This window comes from Mesoplodon bidens (genome assembly GCF_964165515.1).
Source record: "Mesoplodon bidens genome assembly, chromosome: 9".
Taxonomy (NCBI): Eukaryota; Metazoa; Chordata; class Mammalia; order Artiodactyla; family Ziphiidae; genus Mesoplodon; species Mesoplodon bidens.
This window is the reverse complement of record NC_138166.1, coordinates 26,385,437-26,403,786: the sequence shown is the minus strand read 5'-3', so window position 1 is coordinate 26,403,786 and position 18,350 is coordinate 26,385,437. Positions and strand designations below refer to the sequence as shown.

General features: G+C 32.8%; 1 protein-coding gene across 1 annotated transcript in view; it reads left to right on the top strand.

The window, feature by feature from the left end:
- Positions 1–18,350, top strand: part of PCLO (piccolo presynaptic cytomatrix protein) — a 383,857-nt gene that overhangs the window by 230,382 nt on the left and 135,125 nt on the right. The window lies entirely within an intron of this gene.

Sequence of the window (18,350 nt, the reverse complement as noted above, 5' to 3'; positions counted from 1 at the left end):
AATCAAATAATCTAGTTCTTTTCATTAATGTCGCACTGAGATATGTATTTGAATTTCAGTTTAGATGACTCATTAAACTTTAGAAAAGACCACTTTTTATGTCAAAAGTTGTGTATTGGAAAATTTCAAAAAATAAGCAGGTTGTGCATTTAAATATAAAAGACAATAATGGCATAATCATTAGTATGATACATTACTAAATGGCATATATATTTAGATCATTCTGTTATCTTCATTTTTAAAAATGTGCATGACATTACAATGCTCCATAATTATTGCACTGTTCAGTAATATGGTCATAGGACCATAAAACATTCTTGCACAGAAAGTAGAAAACTAACTTGAATTTTTCTAAAGAATAGATTCCCCTATACCTTATCAATTTGAAGATTATCAATTTTGCTGATTTTTATTTGTTTGTGTTCTTCTGTAAACCAAACTTATGACAGAAATTTTAACCTTGTTATTTTGAAATACTTTGGACTCCCAGAAAATAACACAGTTCTTTTGCCCACCCTTTACCCAGTTTCACTAATGTTAACATCTATCTAACCACAAAAAATGATCAAAACAAGAAATTAACATTAATATGATAGTACTGAAATATCTACAAGCCTTATCCAGATTTTGAGTATCCCCGCTAATTTTTTTTTTTCTGGTTCAGAATCTAATCCAGATCTCAAGTTGAATTTAGTTTACAAATAAAAAGTCCTCATATTTGTGAGATGGAAGTATAAATTTTCTCATAGTTAATAAATTTTTAAAATATGAAAATTACCTATATTCTCACTCAAGTATTTCTCTATATTCTCACTCTTTGTTTCATAGACAACGTACATCAACAGAAAATATTCATGAATATATATGGATATATGTATAGGTGGTATATCTAACATGGCCTATGTGTTGGAGGGTTTTTCTTTTTAAGGACTGATAGAGAATAAAAAAGAGGTATTTCTTCAGTGTTCTTCCTGTTGTTCCTTGCAGATTTTAGACCCTAGAGAATGTAGATGTGGAACAGGTTTTGCTTTGAGCAATTGTCCTCTCTTTATTTTCATAGAGAATGAATCGATTTAGAGCCTAATATTGTTGTTTTTCTTTTAAGATTGGGTAATTTTTCTTCTGCCAGAGATAGATAATTCAAACTTTCAAGATTTTATTGTATACAGACTGTATTTTAAGTACTGATGAACATTCCAGGGGTGAGCCTTAAAATCCAGGGACTCTTTTTGTAGAAATAACTACCTGCTACAAACTATTTCAGTTCCCTCCAGCTCATAAATCAAAACAACATAATACTTTCTAGCAGTACCAAAATTATTTTTTTCAGGGAGTACAACAAAAATCTTCAAAGTATTTTTACTAAATCATCAGGACTCTATATCAATATGTCTATTTTTAATTGTATTACTATTAATATACTATGTCAAAGTAATTATCCCTTCAACCTTATCATTTTTCTTTTGCAGCTTATTTTAATTTTTCTTTTACTACAATTAGGAAAATTTTTTAATTTGTTTTCTTTTACTACAATTAAGAAAAAAATAATTCTTATTTTAAAATATAAGAATAACAGAAATAAGAGCTATTGATTTCTTGTTATAAATATTCTAGTCTGAAAACTAAATTCAGTTTCCTCTGTATATAGATTTTGCAAAATGAGAAAAGAGGATTATAGTTTTGAACGGTAAATTTACTAGTGTATTATATTATCTCTCTGCAAGCTCCTTTTTATTTTGATATTTGCCTAAAATAATAATAAAAATATTTTCCTTGTTGTATTTACCCTGCGTTACTACTGAATATATTTTCCATGTATCCGGTAGCACGATCTCATTCTAAAGTAAACGTTTTGAAGCAATTTGTATTGTCTTCAGATAAGTCTTAAGTACCTGAAAGGGATTTAAATGCATGTATATGCAAGACTAGAACCAGAAATGGCAATTTTTAGCAAACAGCCTCCAGAAATTTGAGGTTAATAGGCAAACCCTGGCATAGAGCGTTTACACTACTGGCTAATCTCTGTTATTTGCTGATCTACCAAAAGCTTAGTTTGAGTGACTAAATATTTGGTGACAGTAAAGTTATTCGTAGCTATCAGTGTCATTTTTATGTTAATGTTTTCATTAAAAATGGAATATATCTTTTAGAGATGCATACTAAAATATTTACAGAGGAAACAGTGTCTTGTGTGGAATTTGCTTCACAATTATCTGTGTAGAGAGTGGTAAAGAAATAGATGGGACAAAACTAACCATGATTTGATTAATTGTTGGAGCTGGAAGATCAACCATACTGGGGTTTATTACGGTCTTGTCACTACTTTTTTATATGTATGAAATTTTTCATAATAAAAAATAATTAAATTCCTGTTTGTCTCCCACATTTAGAGAAAAACAGCAGTGTCCAATAGCTTCATCAATAGTGAAAAAGCTATCTAAGCTAATAATTTAACTGCCTTTGTCAAAAAGATAAGGATGTAATCAAGGAAGAAGAGAAGAATAAAATGTAGTATTTCTGCTCTCCTAAACAGAGGGGGAAATTGTCGTTAGTAAATTTTCATTTTAGTTATATAAACCCATCGAAAGTAGAAATAAAATATATCTTTTTTAGTATTTTAATAGACCATTCTAAATGGGTCTAGCATTAAAATATTTTATAAGAATTATATGAAACCAGCATACCTCACAGAAAAGGAAAAAAATATATTTCTATTTATTGGAAGCAAAAGTAATTTCAAAATAGCAGACAGGATTAGAAAGTTGTGTTTTTTTTCATAATTCTTTCTACTATGTGGTTGTCATAGTATGAGCCTGGAACCTTCATGGTACCCAAGACTCTTTCAGGGGGTTTTCAAGGTCAAAATTATTTTCATAGTAATACTAAGGTAGCATTTGCCTTTTGCACTCTTATTTTCCTGTGAATATACAGTAGAGTTTCTCAGAGATTAATTGATGTGTGACATCACAATAGACTATATAACAGATAAGAGAATTCAGCTGTCTTCTATTTAACTTAATATCAAGCAGATTTGCAATAATATAAAACAGTGCCACCTTTCTCATAAATGTTTTGGTTTTAAAATATATTTTTATTAAAAATGTGATTTATTTTAACATAGAATGAGTTTATTAATACTTTAAATTCATTAATAAATACTTTAAATTCTCAGTTTTAGTTTATAATACAGAGAATACACATAATTATAACCCATATAAACAAAAGCTTTTTGAGGTCCCTAATAATATTAAAAAATATAAATGGCTCCTTGGAACCAAAATGTTTGAGAAATACTTCTCTAAGGATCTTTATAGAGAAAGTTTAAAAAATTCTAAATAAGTTTTTATTTCTTCCTATAAAAAACTTACACAAATAAAGTATATTTTATAACTGCTTTAAACTTATATTGAATTCATTAAAATTTTTTTATTCATTAATAGTTATTGACAGAACACCCATGGTGTGATTTACATTGTGTTGGTTGCTGTATTACTAGAATGAATCCAACAAAGACCTTGATCTACAAATTACTCATACTTTAGTAGGAGAATATTAAATGTGAGTAATTATTATAGTAAAATTTTAGGCACAACTGAGACAAAGCCAGGGAATTTATAAAACTTTATTTTTCATAGACGTATGTATATATGTATAAGTGTGTACACACATATACATATGTACCATTATTTATAGTATTTTATGATGTATGCAGAGGAAAATACATGCATACAGTCTTCTATTAAGTGGCCCATAATTTTAAGGAAATAGATACTTAACTTTTTACCGTAAACTTCAAAGATACTCTTATAGGTGTTGATCAACAACTATACAGTGGTTTTGAAAATCTTTATTCAAACAAGTAGAAGGCAGCAAAATGAAGAAAACAGGTCATGAGTTTTAGAATTAGAAAGACCTGAGTTGGAGTCCAGCTCTATCACTTATTTAAATTTTGAGAATAAGTTTGCTCAACCATAAAATAAGACCAGCTCTCTCTATCTCACGTAATTGCAAGTGCACCTAGCCCAAAATGTTATAGTTACTATACACTCAACAAATGTTATTTCCCCTTCTCTTAGACAGAAATTATCAGAAAAAAAGATAAAATGCAATGCTCAAGAAATGAGTCTCTTTTTTATTTAGAACTCGTCTTATGGCTCCAGAAACACAGCTGTTTGAAACAAGTCAAAGAAATTCTTCTGATTTTAAAAAAGATATTTGCTTATGTATAGTTCTGCAATAGACTGGTTCCATCTGCAAGGCTAGAAAGACTAATTAGGAAGTGCAGTAGTGAAGAGCATTAAAAATGTTTAGGTTCAAAAGACAGCAGTGTCTTCTATGGAAATAGCGGCTCATTTTCTATTCCTCTTTAGTCCACCATCTTCATGAGCTTTGAGAAACAGGAGATAAATATAACAGATCTCATTGGATCTGAGTTGGTAGGAATACCATTGTGGATAGCCCTTTTTAAATTATTATTTCAACAACTTTACATATCATAAATATGCACGTTGTATGTGTGCAAATCAATGACTTTTATAAATTTATGGAGTTGTGTGACCATCACCACAATTTTGTTTTAGAACATTTCAATCATTGCAAAAAAGTTCCCTTGGGTCTGATAGCAATAGCCACTTCCAACACTCCTCTCCCAGCCACAGGCAGGAAATTTACTTTATGTCTCTGAGTTTACCCTTTCTGGGCACTTCACATACGTTAAATCACACAGTTTACAGTTTTGGTGTCTGGCTCCTTTCCCTTTCCCGTATTTTTTAGGTTTATCCATTTTGTAACATGTATCAGAAGTTTGCTATTTTTATTCTTAAGAAGTATTCCATTGTTTAGATTGTGTATATTTGTTTATCCATTGGATTTTGCCTGGCTTTTCTTAATACTTGCATACACGTTTTAGTTTGGACATATGATATTTCTGTATGGCATCCTAGAAGAGGAACTGCTGAGTTACATGGTAAGTTTCTTAACTATTTAAGAAACTGCCAAATAGTTTTCTAAGATGAAGGTACCATATTGCATTCTCGCCAGCAGTGTGTAAGGATTCCACTTTCTCCATGTCATTGTCAACACTTGGTAATTTCTGTCTTTTGGGGTGAGTGTGGATGATATCTCATTGTTATTTTTAGCTTGAATTTTCCTCATGACCTATGATAATGAGCATATTTTCAGGTTTATAAGCAAAGCATACGTATTCTTTGGTGAAGTATTTATTAAGAAATTTTGCCCGTATTTATTTGGGTTGTTTGTCCTCATACTGAGTTGTGAGAGTTCTTTATATATTTGGATGTGTCTTTTATAAGATACATGGCATGCATAAATTTCCTTCTAATCTGTGTGTTGTCTTTTTATTTTCTTAAAGGTGTGTTTTAAAGAAAAGTTTTAACATTTTAATGGAACTCAGTTTATTGTTTTTTTTTGTTTGTTTGTGAACCATGCTGCTCTTGATAATGTATTAAGAACTATCCCAAGGTCAAAACGATTTTCTCTTGTGTTTTATACCAGAAGCTTTAAACATTCGGGTCAATGACCTATTTTGTGCTGGTTTTTGTGTATGGTATGAGGATGAGATCCAGGTTCATTTTTTTGAAGCACTAATGGATATCTAATTGTACAAGCACCTTTTGTTAAAAAAAATATGTTCCCCATTGAATTGCCTTGGTATCTTTGTCAAAAATCAATCTACCATTAATACAAGAATTTATTTCTAGATTCTCAATTCTGTACTGTTTGACTATACGCCTAACTGTTACACTCTTTTGCTTACTATATAGCTTTATATTACGTTTTGAAATCTGGTAGTGGAAGTCCTCCAACTTTTTTTTTTCCAGATAGTTTTGGCTATTCTTGATCCTTTTAACTTCCATATTTTTTTAGTATCAACTTACTGGGATTATGATAGAGGTTGCATTGAAATTATAGATCAATTTGGAGAGAATTGCTCTCTTACCAACATTGAATCTTCTAATTCATGAACATGAAATACCTCTTCATTTACTGAGATATCCTTTCATTTTTTTCAGTAAAGTTTTATAGTTTTCAGTGTACAAAACTAGCACTTCATTTGCTAAATGTCTCCCAAATTATTTTATTCTTCTTGATGCTATTGAGAATGCAGTTGTTTTCTTAATTTCAATTTTGGACTATTCATTGCCCTTTTATAGAAATATTTGATTTTTGTATATTGACCTTTCGGCTTATAATCTTGCTAGTGATTTTAGTTCTAATAGTTTTTTTGTGGAGTTCTTAGGATTTTCTACATGCAAGATTATGTTATCTGCAAGTAAAGACAGTTTTACTTGTTCCATTCCAATGGGGATAAGTTTCATTTTTGTCCTTATTGCAATTGCTAAAAGTGTGGTACAATACTGAACAGAGTAGTGAGAGTAGACATCCCAGCTTTGTTCATAAAGAACATTAGTGACTAGTTGTGACAACAATGCAGGAACTGTACCATCTGCTATAGAATTTCTTCCTCTCTTCCCATTTAATACTAATCACTGGAAGGAGCTTTATTGGCCTAAAATTTAAAAAAATCTGAGCAGAAGTGTTTAAGAATAGCTTTAAAAGCAAACAATAGCTAGTCAGACTTTCTACTTCCTCCTGTTAATCAATGGAGATCTCAAACACTGGCAAAATGAATAGGCATTGAGTGAATTATGTTTTCATATTTGGAAGAGGATAGGGAGTTTACATACATGCATACATATATACACAGCAAATAAACCCTCATACTCACTATGGTTTATATTTCAATAATTTTTTAATGGAAATGATTACATTTGTGATAATTGCCTTATTTACATAGTTTGGTCAGTCATTATATTGTCCCAGTATGCAACCAAAGAAATTATGTATGCAAAATCCTAAGAAAGCAAATGAAAATCTTAAATATGTTAAAAAGATATGAAAATAATTATACTGTTTACTTTGTACTTGCATATTTTCTATTCGCTTCTGAAATAATTTGAAAGTATAACCATTTCCACCAAATACTGATATCATTCTCCTCCTTTTTTTTCTTATTTATGAGTGTTTACAGAGAAAATCCACAAACTTAGAGGTGACTTAGATAGATATGTGTATTCAGACTTTAGATGGAACCTTCTAGATGGTAAGAATAGTTCTATATATCTTACCCAGTATTTCTCAAAGATATGATCAGCAAATTAGTTTTAAAAAATACCCCCATGTTCCATAGAATATGTTCCATAGTCAATAAAAATACTGAAACAAAAATTTAGTCACCTTTTTTAACTGTTAAATTTACTTGAAAATTTTTCAAATAATATAGGATTACAGAAAGTACAGTTACGATAAACAAAGGCCTATCTTTCAGTTGCCCACTATAAAAAAAAATAAATAGTTCATATTGAATATAGATTCAACCTTAACCTAGCTATGAGGCAGATACAGGAAAAGCCTGTGGCGACCACTCTGCTTCCAAGAATTTGCAAGCCACTTGAAGAAGTGGAGCTAATACATAGGAAGCAATGAATACATGAGACTGTCTAATGAAAATTAAAATATGGCACAAACCACGGGTACATGTTTGTACACGTACAATTTTTGTACTGCATATCTTCATTTGCTCAAAGAATTTTATCAATGGGATATAGAGAACAAATCTTTCCCCATTTTCTCATGAAGATTTTCATTTCTTTTTCCTCTTTTAGAGATCTAAAAGGCAAACCTCCCATCTGGCTTTCAGCTACCAGTAGCTAAATGGCTAAATGCATATATCATTTTCAACTCTCTTCTTTGTATGTATACGTAAAATGAGTGTGTGTGGGGGGTATATGTATGTGTAGATAGCTGGATGGACAGATGGATGGATAGACAGAGTGATCAATCCTCAGTAAATTATGGTAGTAGTGAAAAATATAAAGATGAAAATAAAAGCCATCGTAATTTGACAATTTATATTCTCTTTCCTTTTTATCTTGTTTATACCCATGTACACACACAGTAAAAGTTAGGAGTATATTGTAAAGTAGTTTACATACATATTTTTAATATAGTGTAAATTGCCTAACAAAGACATTTTCCTGTTACGTCAAGAGTTCTTCATAAACATAAATTTAGTTACTTGTTTTTATCATGTTTGTAGATATTTAATCATCTACATCAACCATTCCTCAATTGTTGGACATTTGTATTGTCTTCCCCTTTTCAGTATTATAAACAATACCACAATACTACAGTGAAAAAATGCAGCCATGATATTCATTATTTCCTTAAAATATATAGGCCACATGGGGGTTTTACTTAGGAAAAGAGTAAGCAACCAGCTGTGGAAGGCCAACATTTTAGTATCAAAAGGTTGGACTGCCCCTGGTTCTTGAAGGAAGATATGATTGACTTGGTTGAATAATTTCCTAGACTTGGAGGAAACTGAAGCTCAGCTGCTCAGGGATAAGCAGAAATTGTACTTGATCCCCTTGATAAGGAGGGCTGTTTGGCTAGGGGTCCTTATATCCACCAGAGTAGGGAGGGGATCTTATGGTTAGACCATTTAAGACCCTGCTAATTTGACCAGTTCATGAGGCAGCACATAATACTGAGTCTTAATTTTAGACCTTAGACCATAATTAGTGCTGTTTTTTTTTCTTTTCAATGACTTTGTCACTGCAGGAAGACAGATTATTTTTGTTTGGGTTTTTCTTTTTTTTTTTTTTTCCGTTTTGTTTTGATAGAACACAGAGTACATAAAAGGAACCAAAGTTAGGGCCAGATCATGGTGGACCAGACAAGTAAAGAATCTGAATTTAATTTGATAGGTGGTATGGGTATCATTGAAATCATTGAAGCATGGTTTTGTCTTGTTTGCTTCAAAGCTGAATTCTGAAAGAAGCTTAACCATAATCAAATAAGGTGCACCAGGTGATCAAATAAAAATGTTTGATCACTTTTATTTGAGAACGCACTGCTGTCCTCACATGTGGTATATAAAATAAAAGGGAACTGAGGCAAAAATGTGGTGAACTCTGCTTCATGCAGTTGATATAAATTATACCTGACATGCACTAACATGCCTCCAATGTTATTTACATGAACACTTCGTGAGAAAACTTTTTTTTTTAAGGCCAAGTCTTAGAAAGTTAAAACAATTTTGTCATATTTTCTGTTTCTCGTGGAACACGAAGAAGTGTCACAGTCCATTTGGGAACATGTGTGTTCCATCGTAACTGCTGCAAGTTCTAGGAAACTGAGCAGATTCTGCGAAGGTGCCTTGACCCCCAAATTTCTCCCTCCCCATTCAGGATGGCTTTTTCTCTTTCATTCTTAGCAACAGTCCAGATTATGTATGACATAATTTTTTGCAAGCCTCTCAAATTATTTTTAGGAATAAACAAATTATACAACTATAGAAATAAAATACTATTTGGACTGAATCTCTTCTAAAATCACAGTTTCTTCCTGGTACATTTTAGTGAAAGCTTGTGTGCATTTCCTTAGTGACAAAGGAAGTATCTACTGTTAGGACTAGTTCCTCATTCACATCATCACTTTTCCTGACATCTGTCAAGAAAAATATTGCTTGTAGAAGTGTGTTCCTGCTAAGGAAGTGACATTATAGGCTATGCTTCTAACTGGAGATAGATGAACATATTTTTCTGTTTTTCTTAATAAAGCAAAATTAAAGGAATTAATAATTGATTCTGTGAGGACATGGTGAAGACATTCAAGATGTTTAACCTACAGGTTAAGGAGGATAAATTGGTGATGCTAATGTTAAATATAAGGATATAAATGAAAAATGTATATGAATGGGCCATGGAAAGTAGGTAATAAGAAATGAGATTCAGTTGAAGGAGAAAGGATTTATACTGATCTTCTAGAATATTTTCTTGACAATTAGAGCGATGAGCAAAGTTATATAGAAAGAACAAGGACGTGGGACTCAAGAAGAAAATGGGCTCTAATATTAGCTTTTTTACTTGCTAGCCAACCTAGGCAGGTTTCTAACCTTCCTTAGTCTCAGCTGCTTTGTCCTGAAATGGTATGGATAGTAACTAACATGAAAAGTTATAGAGATGATTTAAAAACACAAAAAATAGTATAAGACAAATAGGAGAAACTCTAGAAATGTTACTTTCTTTTTCCTTCTATCCCTGAAGATGATACCAAAGAGATTAGGAACAAATAATATATTAAATATAAAATAATATTGGCACAAGGTAGAGTCACCAAATAGAATTCATTGGTTCAAAGTCATATATTTTGAGACATCTGACAACTAAAAGTTCAATAAATCTGATGTAGTAAAAAACTAGATGAAAATAAATAAAAGCAGCTCACTTTTTGTTTAAAGCACAATTTCAGTGGAATGTTTATTCTTAGCCTGGTCACCTAACAACGTATAACGTTTCTTCTCCATTACAGATAGTAGTAACAGTTTTTTAAATAGAGTAACGAATACAACCGAAATAATTTTATAAAATAACTCTTTAGTGAAAAATATTCCCTGATATATACTGGACAGTAGAAGCTGTTGAACTTCACTGAATACCTCCTTCACCAAGAGCAAATTGATTTCGATGAGAACAGGTTTAGCCTGTAGCACAAAAATAATATGGGCACCTGGATTTTATTTATAGTATCCCTAAAGTGACTCAGCAAATTCAGAACTTTTCTCTCCAAATCAGTTTCTCAACTACTCCCCCAAATAGTGGTAATTATAATATTATTATGGTACCAGGCCTGTATATACTTTCTTCTATGTAGATTTGTATACTAAGATATGTAAGTATTAACTACTTATTCATTTAACAGATATGTATATGCCATTCATCTTTTTAACACAAATGGTAAAATACAAAAATGATAAAATCTGTAATACTTAAAAAGTAACACTTTCATCTTTGTAATGTCTGATAAAGATATAAACAAGTCATAGACATTTATGCATCAATAGAAAAATGGAAATTATATTGATAAAATGAGCACAATCTGTCCCAACTAATCAGTTACAGCTTCAGATTAAATGGTACAGTATAATCTGCAAACTGCCTAAGCCAGAAATGTTTCCTCTTGTCATTACTGACTGAGAGATACTGACTCCCCAACATTTTTTATATCTTGGTAGTTTCTCCTTTTAATGGCCTGATTGTGATGTCTGTCATCACTCTCCCCTCTGCAACTGAATAAGAAAGGGAAGGGGTGGATATGCTGCTCCCAAACCCACCCTTTCTGATTCCAAACCAGGTTCCCTGGCCCTAACCCAACAGGAGACTCATCACTAAGCCACTTATTTATTTGGACTAAGAGTTTGAGCTCCGCTCTAGCATTGCCATATATTAGGTGTTGTCTTGAGCACTTAACCTCACAAAACTTTATTTCTGTAAAATAGAGGGTTTCTTGTTTGTTCTTTCAAGATTCATTGAGTTAATATACTTCTATAGACATTTTCTAAGAACAGAATACAATACGAATCTATTATTTTTAACATCACGGTCACTGATGCATCAGTCCCGCTTGGGGAAAATTAGGCATTTCAATTTTCATCCATTCATAATTCATTCAGTTATATATTTAGTGCAGCCTAGATGCCATGTACTTGCTACATATATTATACCGTAACCCCACCATTGCAGAACTGATACACAAATCTCTTCCTCTTCATTTATGAAGGGCAAAACGTTATCTCTTCATGGCCTATTTTCCCTTTATCTCCTACCCTCTGTAGCTGCTAAATCACTGTGGTAGCTACTATAAACATAAAATGTTCCACAGGTTTTGCTACCAAGATAAGGTCCCTGTATATTCTGTGCAGAGAAGACTCAGAATACAGCTTTCATCTTTGTATTAATTTTCTATTGATGCATAACAAGTTACCACAATTTTAATGGCTTAAAACAGCACACATTTAGTATCTCACAGTCTTCATGGTTCAAGAAATTAAGCATGGACTGGGTGCCCTGGTAAGGATCTCACAAAGCTGCAATCTGTTTGTTGGCCAGTCTGTGTTTTGTTCTAGAGCTTGGGGATCTTCTTCCAGGGTCACGAGGTTGTTGGCAGAATTCAGTTCCTCCAAGTTGTGGCACTAAATTCCCCATTTTCTGGCAGGCTCTCAGCTGGGGACCACTCTCAGCATCTGTGGGGCCCACTCAGTCCCCCTCACACATCCCAGTTTACTTTTTCAAGGCTAGCAGAAGATTCATTCTAGTCTGCTGCGATGGAATCTGACATAATATAATCATGGTGGTGACTATCACATCACCTTTGTCAGGTCCTATTGGTTAGAAACAAGTCACAGGTACATGGACTCAAAGGGTGTGGTTTATACAGAAATAATTCACTGCGAGTCAGTAGTGTATGTCTGCACAATCTCTATTATGTTCAGAAATACAAAAGGAATACTTAATACTCTATTTTGAATTAGGATATTATTTTTCTTCCTACAATCTTTTAAGTAAAACTATCATTTGGGAAAGCACATCATAGCTTTACCGTAAAATAAGTGTAAACTATTTTCTTCCCAGTGACATCATAGGGTTACATAAGCATCTCCCAGTACAACGTTTTTCTTTAGCACATGTAGTAGATGACCCTACCCCAAGTCCTGGCCTGCCATCAATGAGATCAGTATCTTAACAAGTCAGTATTAAAGCCATATCTATAAATTGACCCTATTTTCTCACTTCATAGCATCCACTTTCATATCAAAGAATCAGTTCATTTTGGACCCTAAGTACTGCTAAATGGAATAATTTTTTATTTAGATATAGTTGACATAATATTATATTACTTTCAGGTATACCTCATAATGATTCAGTATTTGTATATATTGGGAAATAATCATCACGCTGATTCTATTAACATCCATCACCAAATGCAGTTACAAATTTTTTTTCTTGTGATAAAAACTTTTAAGATCTACTCTCTCAGCAACTTTCAAACGTAATATTGTGTTATGAATATAGTCACCACGCTGTACATTACATCCCAATGACTTAATTTATTTTATAGCTGCATATTTGTACCTTTAACCCCCTTCACTCATTTTGCATGCCCTCCCACCCCCTGCCTCTGGCAACTGCCATCTGTTCTCTGTATCCCTGAGTTTGATTGTTTTGTTTTTTTGGTTTTCTGTTTGTTTTCTTTTAAGATTCCACATATAAGTAATGCTATGTAGTATTTGTCTTTCTCTGTCCGACTTACTTCACTTAGTACAGTGCCCTCTAGGTCCATCCATGTTGTCGCAAATGGCAAGATTTCCTTCTTTCTTATGACTAAATAATATTCCATTGTGTATATATAACACATTCTTTATCCATTCATCTATAAATAGACAAGATATAGTTTGCTTCCATATCTTGGCTATTGTAAATAATGCTGAAGTGAACACCGGGGTGCATGTATCTATTCAAGTTAATGTTTTCATTTTCTTCAGATAAATACCCAGAAATGGAGTTGCTGTATCATGTTTAATTTATTAATTTTTAATTTTATGAGGAACCTCTGTACTGTTTTCCATGATGGCTGCACCAATTTACATTTCCACCAACTGTGCACAAGAGTTCCCTTTTCTCCACGCCCTCACCAGCACTTGTTATTTCTTGTCTTTGATGATAGCCAGTGTAACAGGTGTGAGGTGAAATCTCATTGTGATTTACATTTCCCTTATGATTAGTGATTTTGAGCACCTTTTCATGTACCTGTTGACCATCTGTATGTCCTCTTTGGAAAAATGTCTATTCAGGTCTTCTGCCCATTTTTCAATCAGATTGTTTTTATTTTTGTTATTGAGTTGTATGCATTCTTTATATATTTTGGATATTAATCCCTTATCAACTATATGATTTGCAAATATTTTCTCCCATTCAGTAGGTTGCTTTTTCATTTAATTGATGGTTTCCTTTGTTGTACAGATGCCTTTTAGTCTGATGTAGTCCCACTTATTTATTTTTGATTTTGGTTGCCTTTTGCTTTTGGTGTCAGTCCAAAAAATCATCGCCAAGGTCAGTATCAAGAAGCTTACCACATGAGTTTTCTTCCAAGAATTTTATGGTTTCATTCAACTCTCTGATCCATTTTGAGTTAATTTTTATGTATGGTGTAAGGTAATGGTCCAATTTCATTCTTTTGTGTGTAGCTGTCCAGCTACCCCAACACCATTCACTGAAGAGCCTGTCCTTTCCCCATTGTGTATTCTTGGCTCCTTTGTTGTAATTCACCATGTTTGGGTTTATTTCTGGGCTCTCTCTTCTGTTCCATTAGTTTATGTCTGTTCTTATGCCAATGCCATACTGTTTCAATTACTATAGCTTTGTAACATTGCTTGAAAATTAGCATGATGTTTCCAGGGAATACATTTATTTTAATTGCCTTTTATAGGAGTATCATGCAAACCCCTCAGATTTTGTCTTTATGCTTGTAGCTTTGCAATTGACTTATATAAGCTAAAATAAAGAAAAAATCCTTATCTTATTGTGTGAATGAAATGTGCATTTATGATGTGGAAGTCCTGAGAACTACTCTTCATGAGAATTATTTCTGAAGCATTTCAGGAAGAGGAAATCCTATGCCCTTTTAGTAAAAATACTTTATCAGTACATACATCATCTGCCATTTGAAAGGTGTTGCTCAACAAATCCAATATACCAGTGTCTTTTGATGTATATCCATGATTTATCTTCCTTATTTCCCATGCCAATGGCCATTTCAGTCTTATGGCAGGCCAATTTGGACCCATCTCATCCAGTATGATGTAAGTGTGAATAGCATTTTATACATGCTATGAATCCCATGCAACATTTTTGCCTTAATATTATTCAAACTACAATAGAAAAGACAAGTGGTGAACTTTTGTTCATGGAAATGTGAAATACGATGTTCACTTCAAATTCTTCATGTATGTTTACATGTTTAAGACTAGGAAAAAGGATGTTATACAGCAGTTGGCTGGATTAGAAAAAGCTAATGAGAATAGATGAGTTTGTAATTTGCATACCCAGACTTAGAGTTGGATTGTATTTGGCATGAATGTGGTGTTGCCATTTTGATGTTTCTGGAAACAGTCAAGTATGGATTGCTAATAAGGCAATCGATATACTTTGTTGTATTTGTAGAAATGATTTTCTTATAATGAGCAAAAGTAAGTAAAGTTAAAAAACAAATAGTGAAATATTCTTTAGGTCTTCATATTCAAGTATTAATGAATTAATGTACCATTTGATAAGACATGCAAAGGAAATGATTATGGACTTCTAGTATAATTTGGTTTATTTTCCTAAATATTTACTTGGATAATTGATAACATTAGTGCAAGAGTGTAAAAATAAATTTTCACAGCCTTATGCAGGAATATAATTAACGAGAACTATAAAAATAGATTTAATTGAACTATCCTTTGGAGACTTTTTCATTATCCTTAGTACTTCATTAGCATTAATATGTATAGAGACAATCTTTCTTCTTCTTCAGCCCAACTAATGACATGACTAAACTATACAGTGTATCTTCTTCCTTTAATAACTTTATTATGAATAATCAACTCTATTGATTTAAAGACTACTATTCATAAGATAGTATGTTCACTGATAAAAATTTTGCTTTTCCTTGATGCTTAGATGTAGAACATGATAGTGTTGAAATGAGACAAGTATTTTAGTTTTGTCAACACTTAATGCTCTAATTATAACATCATAATATTTTCATGTTATTTTAATAATAGAAATGACATTTTTGTAAGGCTTTAAAATATCAGAGCTTTTAATGTAACACGTTAATAAATATGTAAAGTTAAAGTAGATTTAAACTGCAAATTTAAATGCAAATGTGAAGATTTTTCCTTAGTATGCTCATGTTTATTTTATGCACAGCTTATTTTTTAATATTTTTATTTCAGCTTTGTCAAGATATAATGGACTTATAAAATTATAAGATATTTAAAGTGTACATCATGGTGATTTGATTTATGAATACATTGTGTATGAGACTAAGTTCTACGTTCTTGGCAGAAAGCCCCCTGCTTTCACTCAGGGGGCGTGGGTTCAATCCCTGGTCAGGGAACTAAGATCCCGTGTGCTGCACGGTGTGGCCAAAAAATAAATAAATAAATAAAAATAAAAAATAAATAAAATACAGTGTTAGCAACTATAGTCACCAGTCAGACCTTTTCCAACTTATAGCTAAAACTGTATACGCTTTTACCAATTTCTCCCTATTTCCCCCATCCCCAACCTCTGGCAACCACTCTCTTCCTATGTGTTTGACTTTTTTTCCCCATATATAAGTGATACCGTGCAGTATTTGTCCTTCTCTGTCTGGCTTATATCCCTGAGCATAATGCCCTCAAGGTCCATGCATGTTGTCCCAAATGGCAGGATTTCCTTTCGCATGGCTGAACAGTATTCTATTGTATATATGTACCACATCTTTTTCCAATCATCCATCAATGGATACTTATATTGTTTCCATTTCTTGGCTACTGTGAGTATTGCTGTAGTGAACATGGGAGTACAGATATCTCTTCAGTATCCTGTTTTCATTTCCTTCAGATATATACCTAGAAGTGGGATACGTGGATCATTTGGTAGTTCTTTTTTAAATTTTTTGAGAAACTACCGTACTGTTTTTCATAGTGGCTGTACCAATTTACATTCCCACTAACGATGCACAAGCGTTCACTTTTCTCCACATCCTCACCAATGCTTGTTGTTTTTTCTTGGTAAAAGCCATTCTAACAGGTGTGTAGTCACATCTCACTGTGGTTTTGATTTGTATTTCCCTGATAGTGATTTTGAACACCTTTACGTGTACCTGTTGGCCATTTGTATGTCTTCTTTGGAAAAATGTCTATACATTTCTTCTGCCCATTTTTTCAATCAGACTGTTTATTTGTTGTTGTTATTGAGTTGTATGAATTCTCTATATATTAATATATACTTTCATATCAACACCTTATCAGAAATATATTTGCAAATATTTTCTCCTATTCCAAAGGTTGCCTTTTCATTTTGATGGTGTCCTTTAAGACCCTTAGTCTACCTTCATTCTTTTTCATGCTTTTTTCTTTTTATTCCTCTACTTGGATGGATTTCACTGCCCTGTCAAGTTCACTGATCCTTTCTTTCACTTCTCTAGTCTGCTGTTGAACTGGCCTATGAATTTTGCAGTTCAGTTGCTGTATTCTTCAGCTCTGTAATTTCTGTTTGGTATGTCCTTATATTTTGTTTGTTGAAATTTATGCTTTCTTCATGCATTGTTCTCCTACCATAAAGATGGTGAGCATCTATATGACCATTATTTTAAACTTTTTATAAGTAAATAACCTATCTCTATTTCATTAAGGTCTGTTTCTAGACTTTTATCTTGTTCCTTTATTTGGAACATATTCCTCTGTTTCTTCATTTTCCTTGACTCTCTGTGTTGGTTTCTGCACACTGGATAAAACAGCCACCTCTCCCAATCTTGATGGAGTGGTCTCGTGTAGGAGATAAATATTATCATTCCACCTAGCCCAAACTCTTGATTGTCTATCAAACCTTTGTGATTGTACAAGCTGCCTTCTTTGTTCTTAACAGCCCCAGTAGTTGAGGGTATGCCAGGACCTGTTTTGATGTGGGTATTTTCTCATTCACCCCACGTGTAGGAGTTGCTCAGCTAGTTTCTGGATTTTTTCCAGTGGGAATTGCTCCATGTATAGCTGTATATTTCAATGTATCCATGAGACAGGGTGAGTTCAGTTGCCATCTTGGACCCGAACTTTAGAAGTGACTACATAATAGTATATTGATCCCATAATTATAAAATACATACACTTGAAAACACCAATGCATTTATTTATTTATTTATTTATTTATTTATTTATTTATTTATTTATTTATTTATTTAACAAACATCTTTATTGGAGTATAATTGCTTTACAATGATGTGTTAGTTTCTGCTTTATAACAAAGTGAATCAGTTATATATATACATATGTTCCCATATCTCTTCCCTCTTGTGTCTCCCTCCCTCCCACCCTCCCTATCCCACCCCTCTAGGTGGTCACAAAGCACGGAGCTGATCTCCCTGTGGTATGCGGCTGCTTCCCACTGGCTATCTATTTTACGTTTGGTAGTGTATATATGTCCATGCCACTCTCTCACTTTGTCACAGCTTACCCTTCCCCCTCCTCATGTCCTCAAGTCCATTCTCTAGTAGGTCTGTGTCTTTATTCCCATCTTGTCCCTAGTAGGTAAGTCAGAGAGAGAAAAACAAATACCATATGCTAACACATATATATGGACTCTAAGAGAAAAAAAAAGGTCACTAATGCATTTAAATCCTAAGGTTCATCCTAAGGTTATCAAGATACAGTAATACTTTTTCTTAGTGATTTTGGTACTTTT